The following is an 11024-nucleotide window of genomic DNA, read 5'->3' as shown; positions in this document are numbered from 1 at the left end:
CCGGCCACTCGGCTTCCGTGGCCTACTCATGCCTACCCCCAGGTGGGGTGGAAAACCTCGGAAAGCAAAGGGGAGGTTGTGGTGGGTCATAGAAAGAGATGAAATATTTTTTCATTCGAGAACATGGTGAAAAAATGCGCGCCGGGTGGCATCCGAACCCACGACCTCCAGAATACCGGTCTGGTGCGATAACCACTACGCTACCGGCGGGGCTGTTTCCCCAGCACTTTCTCGAGTATTTATGTTAAGGTTTTTTTGTTTCCTGCACTTGGGGGTGGTAGCCAGCGCCACTTGGACTACTCGAGTTGAAGGGGACCATCTCTTACACCGCCGGGCCGTGACTCGAGTGTCTACGACATGTCGACAGTGGTCGACCAGCGTTGAACCTTCTTAGGCTCCCTTTGTCACCAAGGCTGCCAGAGCAGAGGCCCTCTCTAAGCATCTAGCGATTCAGAAAATGGAAAATGAGGGGCTCCGTGAAATAAGACAGAAAATAAGTGTTGGCAGTCAAGAAAACCTCGAAACCAAAGGGGAGGTTGTGTTGGGTCATAGAAAGAGATGAAGAATTTTTTTTTTCGAGAAGTGGTGAGAAAAATGCCCCCCTGGTGGGATCCGAACCCTCGACCTCCAGAATACTGGTCTGGTGCGATAACCACTACGCTACAGGCGGGGCTGTTTCCCCAGCACTTTCTCGGGTATTTATGTTAAGGTTTTTTTGTTTCCTGCACTTGGGGTGGTAGCCCGCGCCACTCGGACTACTCGAGGTGAAGGGGACCATCTTTTTAACCCCCGGGCCGTGACTCGAGTGCCTACGATATGTCGACAGGGGTCGACCAGCGTTGAACCCTCTTAAGGTCCCTTTGGCACCAAGACTACCAGAACAGAGGCCATCTCTAAGCATGTAGCGAATCAGAAAACGGGAAATGAGGGGCTCCGTGAAATAAGACAGAAAATAAGAGTTGGCAGTCAAGACAGAGAGAGAGAGAGAAAACATCTTTATTTGTCCTGCAAACTTGACGCGGTCTCACGTCGTGTCAGCCGGCCACTCGGCTTGCGTCACCTACTCATGCCTACTCCCGGGTGGGGTGGAAAACCTCGGAAAGCAAAGGAGAGATTTAGGTGGGTCACAGAAAGAGATGAAGAATTTTTTTTATCTGAGAATAAAGTGGTGCAAAAACGCCCGCCGGGTGGGATCTGAACCCACGACCTCCAGAGTACCGGTCTGGGGCAATAACCACTACGCTACCAGCGGGGCTGTTTCCCCAGCAATTTCTCGAGTATTTATGTTAATGTAATTTTGTTTCCTGCCCTTGGGGGTGGTAGCGAGCGCCACTCGGACTACTCGGGGTGAAGGGGATCATCTTTTTACCCCCAGGGCCGTGACTCGAGTGTTTACGACATCTCGACAGTGGTCGACCAGCGTTGAACCCTCTTAAGCTCCCTTTGGCACCTAGACTGCCAGAACAGAGGCCCTCTCTAAGCATGTAGCGAATCAGAAAATGGGAAATGAGGGGCTCCGTGAAATGAGACAGAAAATAAGATTTGGCAGTGAAGAGAGAGAGAGAGAAAACATCTTTATTTGTCCTGCAAACGCGACGCGGTCTCACGTCGTGTCAGCCGGCCACTCGGCTTCCTTCACCTACTCATGCTACTCCCGGGTAGGGTGGAAAACATCGGAAAGCAAAGGGGAGCTTGTGGTGGGTCATAAAAAGAGATGAAGAATTTTTTTATCCGAGAATGAAGTGGTGAAAAAATGCCCACCGGGTGGGATCCGAACCCACGACCTCCTGAATACGGGTCTGGTGCGACAACCACTACGCTACCGGCGGGGCAATTTCCCCAGAACTTTCGCGGGTATTTATGTCAATGTAATTTTGTTTCCTGCACTTGGGGGTGGTAGCCAGCGCCACTTGGGCTACTCGAGGTGAAGGGGACCATCTTTTTAACCCCAGCGCCGTGACTCGAGTGTCTACGACATGACGACAGTGGTCGACCAGCGTTGAACCCTCTTAAGCTCCCTTTGGAACCAAGACTGCCAGAACAGAGGCCCTCACTAAGCATGTAGCGAATCAGAAAATGGGAAATGAGGGGCTCCGTGAAATAAGACAGAAAATAGGAGTTGGCAGTTAAGAGAGAGAGAGAGAGAAAACATCTTTATTTGTCCTGCAAACTTGACGCAGCCTCACGTCGTGTCAGCCGGCCACTGGGCTTCCGTCACCTACTCATGCCTACTCCCGAGTGGGGTGAAAAACCTCGGAAAGCAAAGGGGAGGTTGTGGTGGGTCATAGAAAGAGATGAAGAATTTTTTTTATCTGAGAATATAGTGGTGCAAAAATGCCCGCCGGGTGGGATCTGAACCCACGACCTCCAGAATACCGGTCTGGTGCGATAACCACTACGCTACCGGCGGGGCTGTTTCCTCAGCACTTTTTCGGGTATTTATGTCAATGTAATTTTGTTTCCTCCACTTGGGGGTGGTAGCCAGCGCCACTCGGACTACTCGGGGTGAAGGGGTCCATCTTTTTAACCCCCGGGGCGTGACTCGATTGTCTACGACATGTCGACAGTGGTCGACCAGCGTTGAACCCTCTTAAGCTCCCTTTGGCACCAAGACTGCCAGAACAGAGGCCCTCTCTAAGCATGTAGCGAATCAGAAAATGGGAGATGAGGAGCTCCGTGAAATAAGACAGAAAATAAGAGTTGGCAGTCAAGAGAGAGAGAGAGAGAGAGAGAAACCATCTTTATTTGTCCTGCAAACGCGACGCGGCCTCACGTCTTGTCAGCCGGCCACTCGGTTTCCGTGACCTACTCATGCCTACCCCAGGTGGAGTGGAAAACCTCGGAAAGCAAAGGGGAGGTTGTGGTGGGTCATAGAAAGAGATGAAGAATTTTTTTTATTTGAGAAGAAAGTGGTGAAAGAATGCCCGCCGGTGAGATCCGAACCCACGACCTCCAGAATACCGGTCTGGTGCGATAACCACTACGCTACCGGCGGGGCTGCTTCCCCAGCACTTTCTCGGGTATTTATGTTAAGGTTTTTTTTGTTTCCTGCACTTGGGGGTTGTAGCCAGCGCCACTCGGACTACTAGGGGTGAAGGGGTTCATCTTTTTAACCCCCGGGGCGTGACTCGATTGTCTACGACATGTCGACAGTGGTCGACCAGCGTTGAACCCTCTTAAGCTCCCTTTGGCGCCAAGACTGCCAGAACAGAGGCCCTCTCTAAGCATGTAGCGAATCAGAAAATGGGAAATCAGGAGCTCCGTGAAATAAGACAGAAAATAAGAGTTGGCAGTCAAGAGAGAGAGAGAGAGAGAAACCATCTTTATTTGTCCTGCAAACCCGACGTGGCCTCACGTCGTGTCAGCCGGCCACTCGGCTTCCGTCACCTACACATGCCTACCCCTGGGTGGGGTGGAAAACCTCGGAGAGCAAAGGGGAGGCTGTGGTGGGTCATAGAAAGAGATGAAGAATTTTTTTATCCGAGAGTAAAGTGGTGAAAAAATGCCCGCCGGGTGGGATCTGAACCCACGACCTCCAGAATACCGGTCTGGTGCGATAACCACTACGCTACCGGCGGGGCTGTTTCCCCAGCACTTTCTCGGGTATTTATGTTAAGGTTTTTTTGTTTCCTGCACTTGGGGGTGGTAGCCATCGCCACTCGGATTACTCGGGGTGAAGGGGATCATCTTTTTAACCCCCCGGGCCGTGACTCGAGTGTCTACGACATGTCGACAGTGGTCGACCAGCGTTGAACCCTCTTAAGCTCCCTTTGGAACCAAGACTGCCAGAACAGAGGCCCTCACTAAGCATGTAGCGAATCAGAAAATGGGAAATGAGGGGCTCCGTGAAATAAGACAGAAAATAGGAGTTGGCAGTTAAGAGAGAGAGAGAGAGAAAACATCTTTATTTGTCCTGCAAACTTGACGCAGCCTCACGTCGTGTCAGCCGGCCACTGGGCTTCCGTCACCTACTCATGCCTACTCCCGAGTGGGGTGAAAAACCTCGGAAAGCAAAGGGGAGGTTGTGGTGGGTCATAGAAAGAGATGAAGAATTTTTTTTATCTGAGAATATAGTGGTGCAAAAATGCCCGCCGGGTGGGATCTGAACCCACGACCTCCAGAATACCGGTCTGGTGCGATAACCACTACGCTACCGGCGGGGCTGTTTCCTCAGCACTTTTTCGGGTATTTATGTCAATGTAATTTTGTTTCCTCCACTTGGGGGTGGTAGCCAGCGCCACTCGGACTACTCGGGGTGAAGGGGTCCATCTTTTTAACCCCCGGGGCGTGACTCGATTGTCTACGACATGTCGACAGTGGTCGACCAGCGTTGAACCCTCTTAAGCTCCCTTTGGCACCAAGACTGCCAGAACAGAGGCCCTCTCTAAGCATGTAGCGAATCAGAAAATGGGAGATGAGGAGCTCCGTGAAATAAGACAGAAAATAAGAGTTGGCAGTCAAGAGAGAGAGAGAGAGAGAGAGAAACCATCTTTATTTGTCCTGCAAACGCGACGCGGCCTCACGTCTTGTCAGCCGGCCACTCGGTTTCCGTGACCTACTCATGCCTACCCCAGGTGGAGTGGAAAACCTCGGAAAGCAAAGGGGAGGTTGTGGTGGGTCATAGAAAGAGATGAAGAATTTTTTTTATTTGAGAAGAAAGTGGTGAAAGAATGCCCGCCGGTGAGATCCGAACCCACGACCTCCAGAATACCGGTCTGGTGCGATAACCACTACGCTACCGGCGGGGCTGCTTCCCCAGCACTTTCTCGGGTATTTATGTTAAGGTTTTTTTTGTTTCCTGCACTTGGGGGTTGTAGCCAGCGCCACTCGGACTACTAGGGGTGAAGGGGTTCATCTTTTTAACCCCCGGGGCGTGACTCGATTGTCTACGACATGTCGACAGTGGTCGACCAGCGTTGAACCCTCTTAAGCTCCCTTTGGCGCCAAGACTGCCAGAACAGAGGCCCTCTCTAAGCATGTAGCGAATCAGAAAATGGGAAATCAGGAGCTCCGTGAAATAAGACAGAAAATAAGAGTTGGCAGTCAAGAGAGAGAGAGAGAGAGAAACCATCTTTATTTGTCCTGCAAACCCGACGTGGCCTCACGTCGTGTCAGCCGGCCACTCGGCTTCCGTCACCTACACATGCCTACCCCTGGGTGGGGTGGAAAACCTCGGAGAGCAAAGGGGAGGCTGTGGTGGGTCATAGAAAGAGATGAAGAATTTTTTTATCCGAGAGTAAAGTGGTGAAAAAATGCCCGCCGGGTGGGATCTGAACCCACGACCTCCAGAATACCGGTCTGGTGCGATAACCACTACGCTACCGGCGGGGCTGTTTCCCCAGCACTTTCTCGGGTATTTATGTTAAGGTTTTTTTGTTTCCTGCACTTGGGGGTGGTAGCCATCGCCACTCGGATTACTCGGGGTGAAGGGGATCATCTTTTTAACCCCCCGGGCCGTGACTCGAGTGTCTACGACATGTCGACAGTGGTCGACCAGCGTTGAACCTTCTTAAGCTCCTTTTGGCACCAAGGCTGCCAGAACAGAGGCCCTCTCTAAGCATCTAGCAAATCAGAAAATTTGAAATGAGGGGCTCCGTGAAATAAGACAGAAAATAAGAGTTGGCTGTCAAGAAAACCTCGGAAAGAAAAGGGGAGGTTGTAATGGGTCATAGAAAGAGATGAAGAATTTTTTTTTCGAGAACAAAGTGGTGAAAAAAATGCCCCCTGGTGGGATCCGAACCCACGACCTCCTGATTACCGGTCTGGTGCGATAACCACTACGCTACCAGCGGGGCTGTTTCCCCAGCACTTTCTCGGCTATTTATGTTAAGGTTTTTTTTTTCTGCACTTGTGGGTGGTAGCCAGCGCCACTCGGACTACTCGGGGTGAAGGGGACCATCTTTTTAACCCCCGGGCCGTGACTCCAGTGTCTACGACATGTCGACAGTGGTCGACCAGCGTTGAACCCTCTTAAGCTCCCTTTGGCACCAAGACTGCCATAACAGAGCCCTCTATAAGCATGTAGCGAATCAGAAAATGGGAAATGAGGGGCTCCGTGAAATGAGACAGAAAATAGGAATTGGCCGTGACGACAGAGAGAGAAAGAAAACATCTTTATTTGTCCTGCAAACGCGACGCGGACGTGACCACTCGGCTTCCGTCACCTACTCATGCTACTCCAGTGTGGGGTGGAAAACATTAGAAAGCAAAGGGGAGGTTGTGGTGGGTCATAGGAAAAGATGAAGAATTTTTTTTATCGAGAATAAAGTGGTGCAAAAATGCCCGCCTGGTGGGATCTGAATCCACGACCTCCAAAATACCGGTCTGGTGCGATAACCACTACGCTACCGGCGGGGCTGTTTCCTGAGCACTTTCTCGGGTATTTATGTCAATGTAATTTCGTTTCCTGCACTTGGGGGTGGTAGGCAGCGCCACTCGGACTACTCGAGGTGAAGGGGGCCATCTTTTTAACCCCCGGGCCGTGACTCGAGTGTCTAAGACATGTCGACAGTGGTCGACCAGCGTTGAACCCTCTAAAGCTCCCTTTGGCACTAAGACTGCCAGAACAGAGGCCGTAACTAAGCCTGTAGCGAATCAGAAAATGGGGAATGAGGGCTCCGTGAAATAAGACAGAAAATAAGAGTTGGCAGTCAAGAGAGAGAGAGAGAGAAAACATCTTTATTTGGCGTGCAAACACAACGCGGCCTCACGTCGTGTCAGCCGGCCACTCGGCTTCCGTGGCCTACTCATGCCTACCCCCAGGTGGGGTGGAAAACCTCGGAAAGCAAAGGGGAGGTTGTGGTGGGTCATAGAAAGAGATGAAATATTTTTTCATTCGAGAACATGGTGAAAAAATGCGCGCCGGGTGGCATCCGAACCCACGACCTCCAGAATACCGGTCTGGTGCGATAACCACTACGCTACCGGCGGGGCTGTTTCCCCAGCACTTTCTCGAGTATTTATGTTAAGGTTTTTTTGTTTCCTGCACTTGGGGGTGGTAGCCAGCGCCACTTGGACTACTCGAGTTGAAGGGGACCATCTCTTACACCGCCGGGCCGTGACTCGAGTGTCTACGACATGTCGACAGTGGTCGACCAGCGTTGAACCTTCTTAGGCTCCCTTTGTCACCAAGGCTGCCAGAGCAGAGGCCCTCTCTAAGCATCTAGCGATTCAGAAAATGGAAAATGAGGGGCTCCGTGAAATAAGACAGAAAATAAGTGTTGGCAGTCAAGAAAACCTCGAAACCAAAGGGGAGGTTGTGTTGGGTCATAGAAAGAGATGAAGAATTTTTTTTTTCGAGAAGTGGTGAGAAAAATGCCCCCCTGGTGGGATCCGAACCCTCGACCTCCAGAATACTGGTCTGGTGCGATAACCACTACGCTACAGGCGGGGCTGTTTCCCCAGCACTTTCTCGGGTATTTATGTTAAGGTTTTTTTGTTTCCTGCACTTGGGGTGGTAGCCCGCGCCACTCGGACTACTCGAGGTGAAGGGGACCATCTTTTTAACCCCCGGGCCGTGACTCGAGTGCCTACGATATGTCGACAGGGGTCGACCAGCGTTCAACCCTCTTAAGGTCCCTTTGGCACCAAGACTACCAGAACAGAGGCCATCTCTAAGCATGTAGCGAATCAGAAAACGGGAAATGAGGGGCTCCATGAAATAAGACAGAAAATAAGAGTTGGCAGTCAAGACAGAGAGAGAGAGAGAAAACATCTTTATTTGTCCTGCAAACTTGACGCGGTCTCACGTCGTGTCAGCTGGCCACTCGGCTTGCGTCACCTACTCATGCCTACTCCCGGGTGGGGTGGAAAACCTCGGAAAGCAAAGGAGAGATTTAGGTGGGTCACAGAAAGAGATGAAGAATTTTTTTTATCTGAGAATAAAGTGGTGCAAAAACGCCCGCCGGGTGGGATCTGAACCCACGACCTCCAGAGTACCGGTCTGGGGCAATAACCACTACGCTACCGGCGGGGCTGTTTCCCCAGCAATTTCTCGAGTATTTATGTTAATGTAATTTTGTTTCCTGCCCTTGGGGGTGGTAGCGAGCGCCACTCGGACTACTCGGGGTGAAGGGGATCATCTTTTTACCCCCAGGGCCGTGACTCGAGTGTTTACGACATCTCGACAGTGGTCGACCAGCGTTGAACCCTCTTAAGCTCCCTTTGGCACCAACACTGCCAGAACAGAGGCCCTCTCTAAGCATGTAGCGAATCACAAAATGGGAAATGAGCGGCTCCGTGAAATAAGCCAGAAAATAAGAGTTGGCAGTCAAGAGAGAGAGAGAGAAAACATCTTTATTTGTCCTGCAAACTTGACGCGGCCACACGTCGTGTCAGCCGGCCACTCGGCTTCCGTCACCTACTCATGCCTACTCCCGGGTGGGGTGGAAAAACTCGGAAAGCAAAGGGGAGGTTGTGGTGGGTCATAGAAAGAGATGAAGAATTTTTTTATCTGAGAATAAAGTGGTTGAAAAATGCCCGCCGGGTGGGATCTGAACCCACGACCTCCATAATACCGGTCTGGTGCGATAACCACTACGCTACCGGCGGGGCTGTTTCCTCAGCACTTTCTCGGGTATTTATGTTAATGTAATTTTGTTTCCTGCACTTGGGGGTGGTAGCCAGCGCCACTCGGACTACTCGGGGTGAAGGGGATCATCTTTTTAACTCCCCGGGCCGTGACGCGAGTGTCTACGACATGTCGACAGTGGTCGACCAGAGTTGAACCCTCTTAAGCTCCCTTTGGCACCAAGACTGCCAGAACAGAGGCCCTCTCTAAGCATGTAGCGAATCAGAAAATGGGAAATGAGCGGCTCCGTGAAATAAGACAGAAAAAAAGAGTTGGCAGTCAAGAGAGAGAGAGAGAGAAAACATCTTTATTTGTCCTGCAGACTTGACGCGGCCTCACATCGTGTCAGCCGGCCACTCGGCTTCCATCACCTACACATGCCCACCCCCGGGTGGGGTGGAAAACCTCGGAAAGCAAAGGGGAGGTTGTAGTAAGTCATAGAAAGAGATGAAGAATTTTTTTTATTCGAGAAGAAAGTGGTGAAAAAATGCCCGACGGGTGGGATCCGAACCCATGACCTCCAGAATACCGGTCTGGTGCGACAAGCACTACGCTACCGGCGGGGCTGTTTCCCCAGCAATTTCTCGGGTATTTATGTTAATGTAATTTTGTTTCCTGCTCTTGGGGGTGGTAGCCAGTGCCACTCGGACTACTCGGGGTGAAGGGGATCATCTTTTTAACCGCCAGGGCCGTGACTCGAGTGTCTACGACATCTCGACAGTGGTCGACCAGTGTTGAACCCTCTTCAGCTCCCTTTGGCACCAACACTGCCAGAACAGAGGCCCTCTCTAAGCATGTAGCGAATCAGAAAAAGGGAAATGAGCGGCTCCGTGAAATAAGACAGAAAATAAGAGTTGGCAGTCAAGAGAGAGAGAGAGAAAACATCTTTATTTGTCTTGCAAACTTGACGCGGCCACACGTCGTGTCAGCCGGCCACTCGGCTTCCGTCACCTACTCATGCCTACTCCCGGGTGGGGTGGAAAACCTCGGAAAGCAAAGGGGAGGTTGTGGTGGGTCATAGAAAGAGATGAAGAATTTTTTTATCTGAGAATAAAGTGGTGTAAAAATGCCCGCCGGGTGGGATCTGAAACCACGACCTCCAGAATACCGGTCTGGTGCGATAACCACTACGCTACCGGCGGGGCTGTTTTTTCAGCACTTTCTCGGGTATTTATGTTAAGGTTTTTTGTTTCCTGCACTTCGGGCTGGTAGCCAGCGCCACTCGGACTACTCGGGGTGAAGGGGACCATCTTTTTAACCCCCGGGCCGTGACTCGAGTGTCTACGACATGTCGACAGTGGTCGACCAGCGTTGAACCCTCTTAAGCTCCCTTTAGCTCCAAGACTGCCAGAACAGAAGCCCTGTCTAAGCATGTAGCGAATCAGAAAATGGGAAATGAGGGGCTCCGTGAAATAAGACAGAAAATAAGAGTTGGCAGTCAAGAGAGAGAGAGGGTGAGAAAACATCTTTATTTGTCCTGAAAACTTGACGCGGCCTTACATCGTGTCAGCCGGCCACTCGGCTTCCATCACCTACTCATGCCCACCCCCGGCTGGGGTGGAAAACCTCGGAAAGCAAAGGGGAGGTTGTAGTAAGTCATAGAAAGAGATGATGAATTTTTTTTATTCGAGAAGAAAGTGGTGAAAAAATGCCCGATGGGTGGGATCCGAACCCATGACCTCCAGAATACCAGTCTGGTGCGACAAGCACTACGGTACCGGCGGGGCTGTTTCCCCAGCAATTTCTCGGGTATTTATGTTAATGTAATTTTGTTTCCTGCACTTGGGGGTGGTAGCCAGCGCCACTCGGACTACTCGGGGTGAAGGGGATCATCTTTTTAACCCCCAGGGCCGTGACTCGAGTGTCTACGACATCTCGACAGTGGTCGACCAGCGTTGAACCCTCTTAAGCTCCCTTTGGCACCAACACTGCCAGAACAGAGGCCCTCTCTAAGCATGTAGCGAATCAGAAAATGGGAAATGAGCGGCTCCGTGAAATAAGACAGAAAATAAGAGTTGGCAGTCAAGAGAGAGGGAGAGAAAACATCTTTATTTGTCCTGCAAACTTGACGCGGCCACACGTCGTGTCAGCCGGCCACTCGGCTTCCGTCACCTACTCATGCCTACTCCCGGGTGGGGTGGAAAACCTCGGAAAGCAAAGGGGAAGTTGTCGTGGGTCATAGAAAGAGATGAAGAATTTTTTTTTATCTGAGAATAAAGTGGTGCAAAAATGCCCGCCAGGTGGGATCTGAACCCACGACCTCCAGAATACCGGTCTGGTGCGATAACCACTACGCTACCGGCGGGGCTGTTTCCTCAGCACTTTCTCGGGTATTTATGTCAATGTAATTTTGTTTCCTCCACTTGGGGGTGGTAGCCAGCGCCACTCGGACTACTCGTGGTGAAGGGGACCATCTTTTTAACCCCCGGGCCGTGACTCGAGTGCCTACGACATG

General features: G+C 51.3%; 2 non-coding genes across 2 annotated transcripts; both read right to left on the bottom strand.

Moving 5' to 3' along the window:
* Nucleotides 1–597: 597 nt before the first annotated feature.
* Trnat-agu (transfer RNA threonine (anticodon AGU)) lies at nt 598–671 on the bottom strand. The gene has a single exon. It is a non-coding gene; the product is annotated as a tRNA-Thr (tRNA).
* A 6646-nt stretch (nt 672–7317) lies between these two features.
* Nucleotides 7318–7391, bottom strand: Trnat-agu (transfer RNA threonine (anticodon AGU)). Its single transcript has one exon. It is a non-coding gene; the product is annotated as a tRNA-Thr (tRNA).
* Nucleotides 7392–11024: the final 3633 nt, after the last annotated feature.

This window comes from Haemaphysalis longicornis, unplaced genomic scaffold (genome assembly GCF_048455015.1).
Source record: "Haemaphysalis longicornis isolate Haplotype H1 unplaced genomic scaffold, Haemaphysalis longicornis Haplotype H1 scaffold_5, whole genome shotgun sequence".
Lineage (NCBI taxonomy): Eukaryota > Metazoa > Arthropoda > Arachnida > Ixodida > Ixodidae > Haemaphysalis > Haemaphysalis longicornis.
This window is presented reverse-complemented; position numbering and strand designations above follow the sequence as displayed.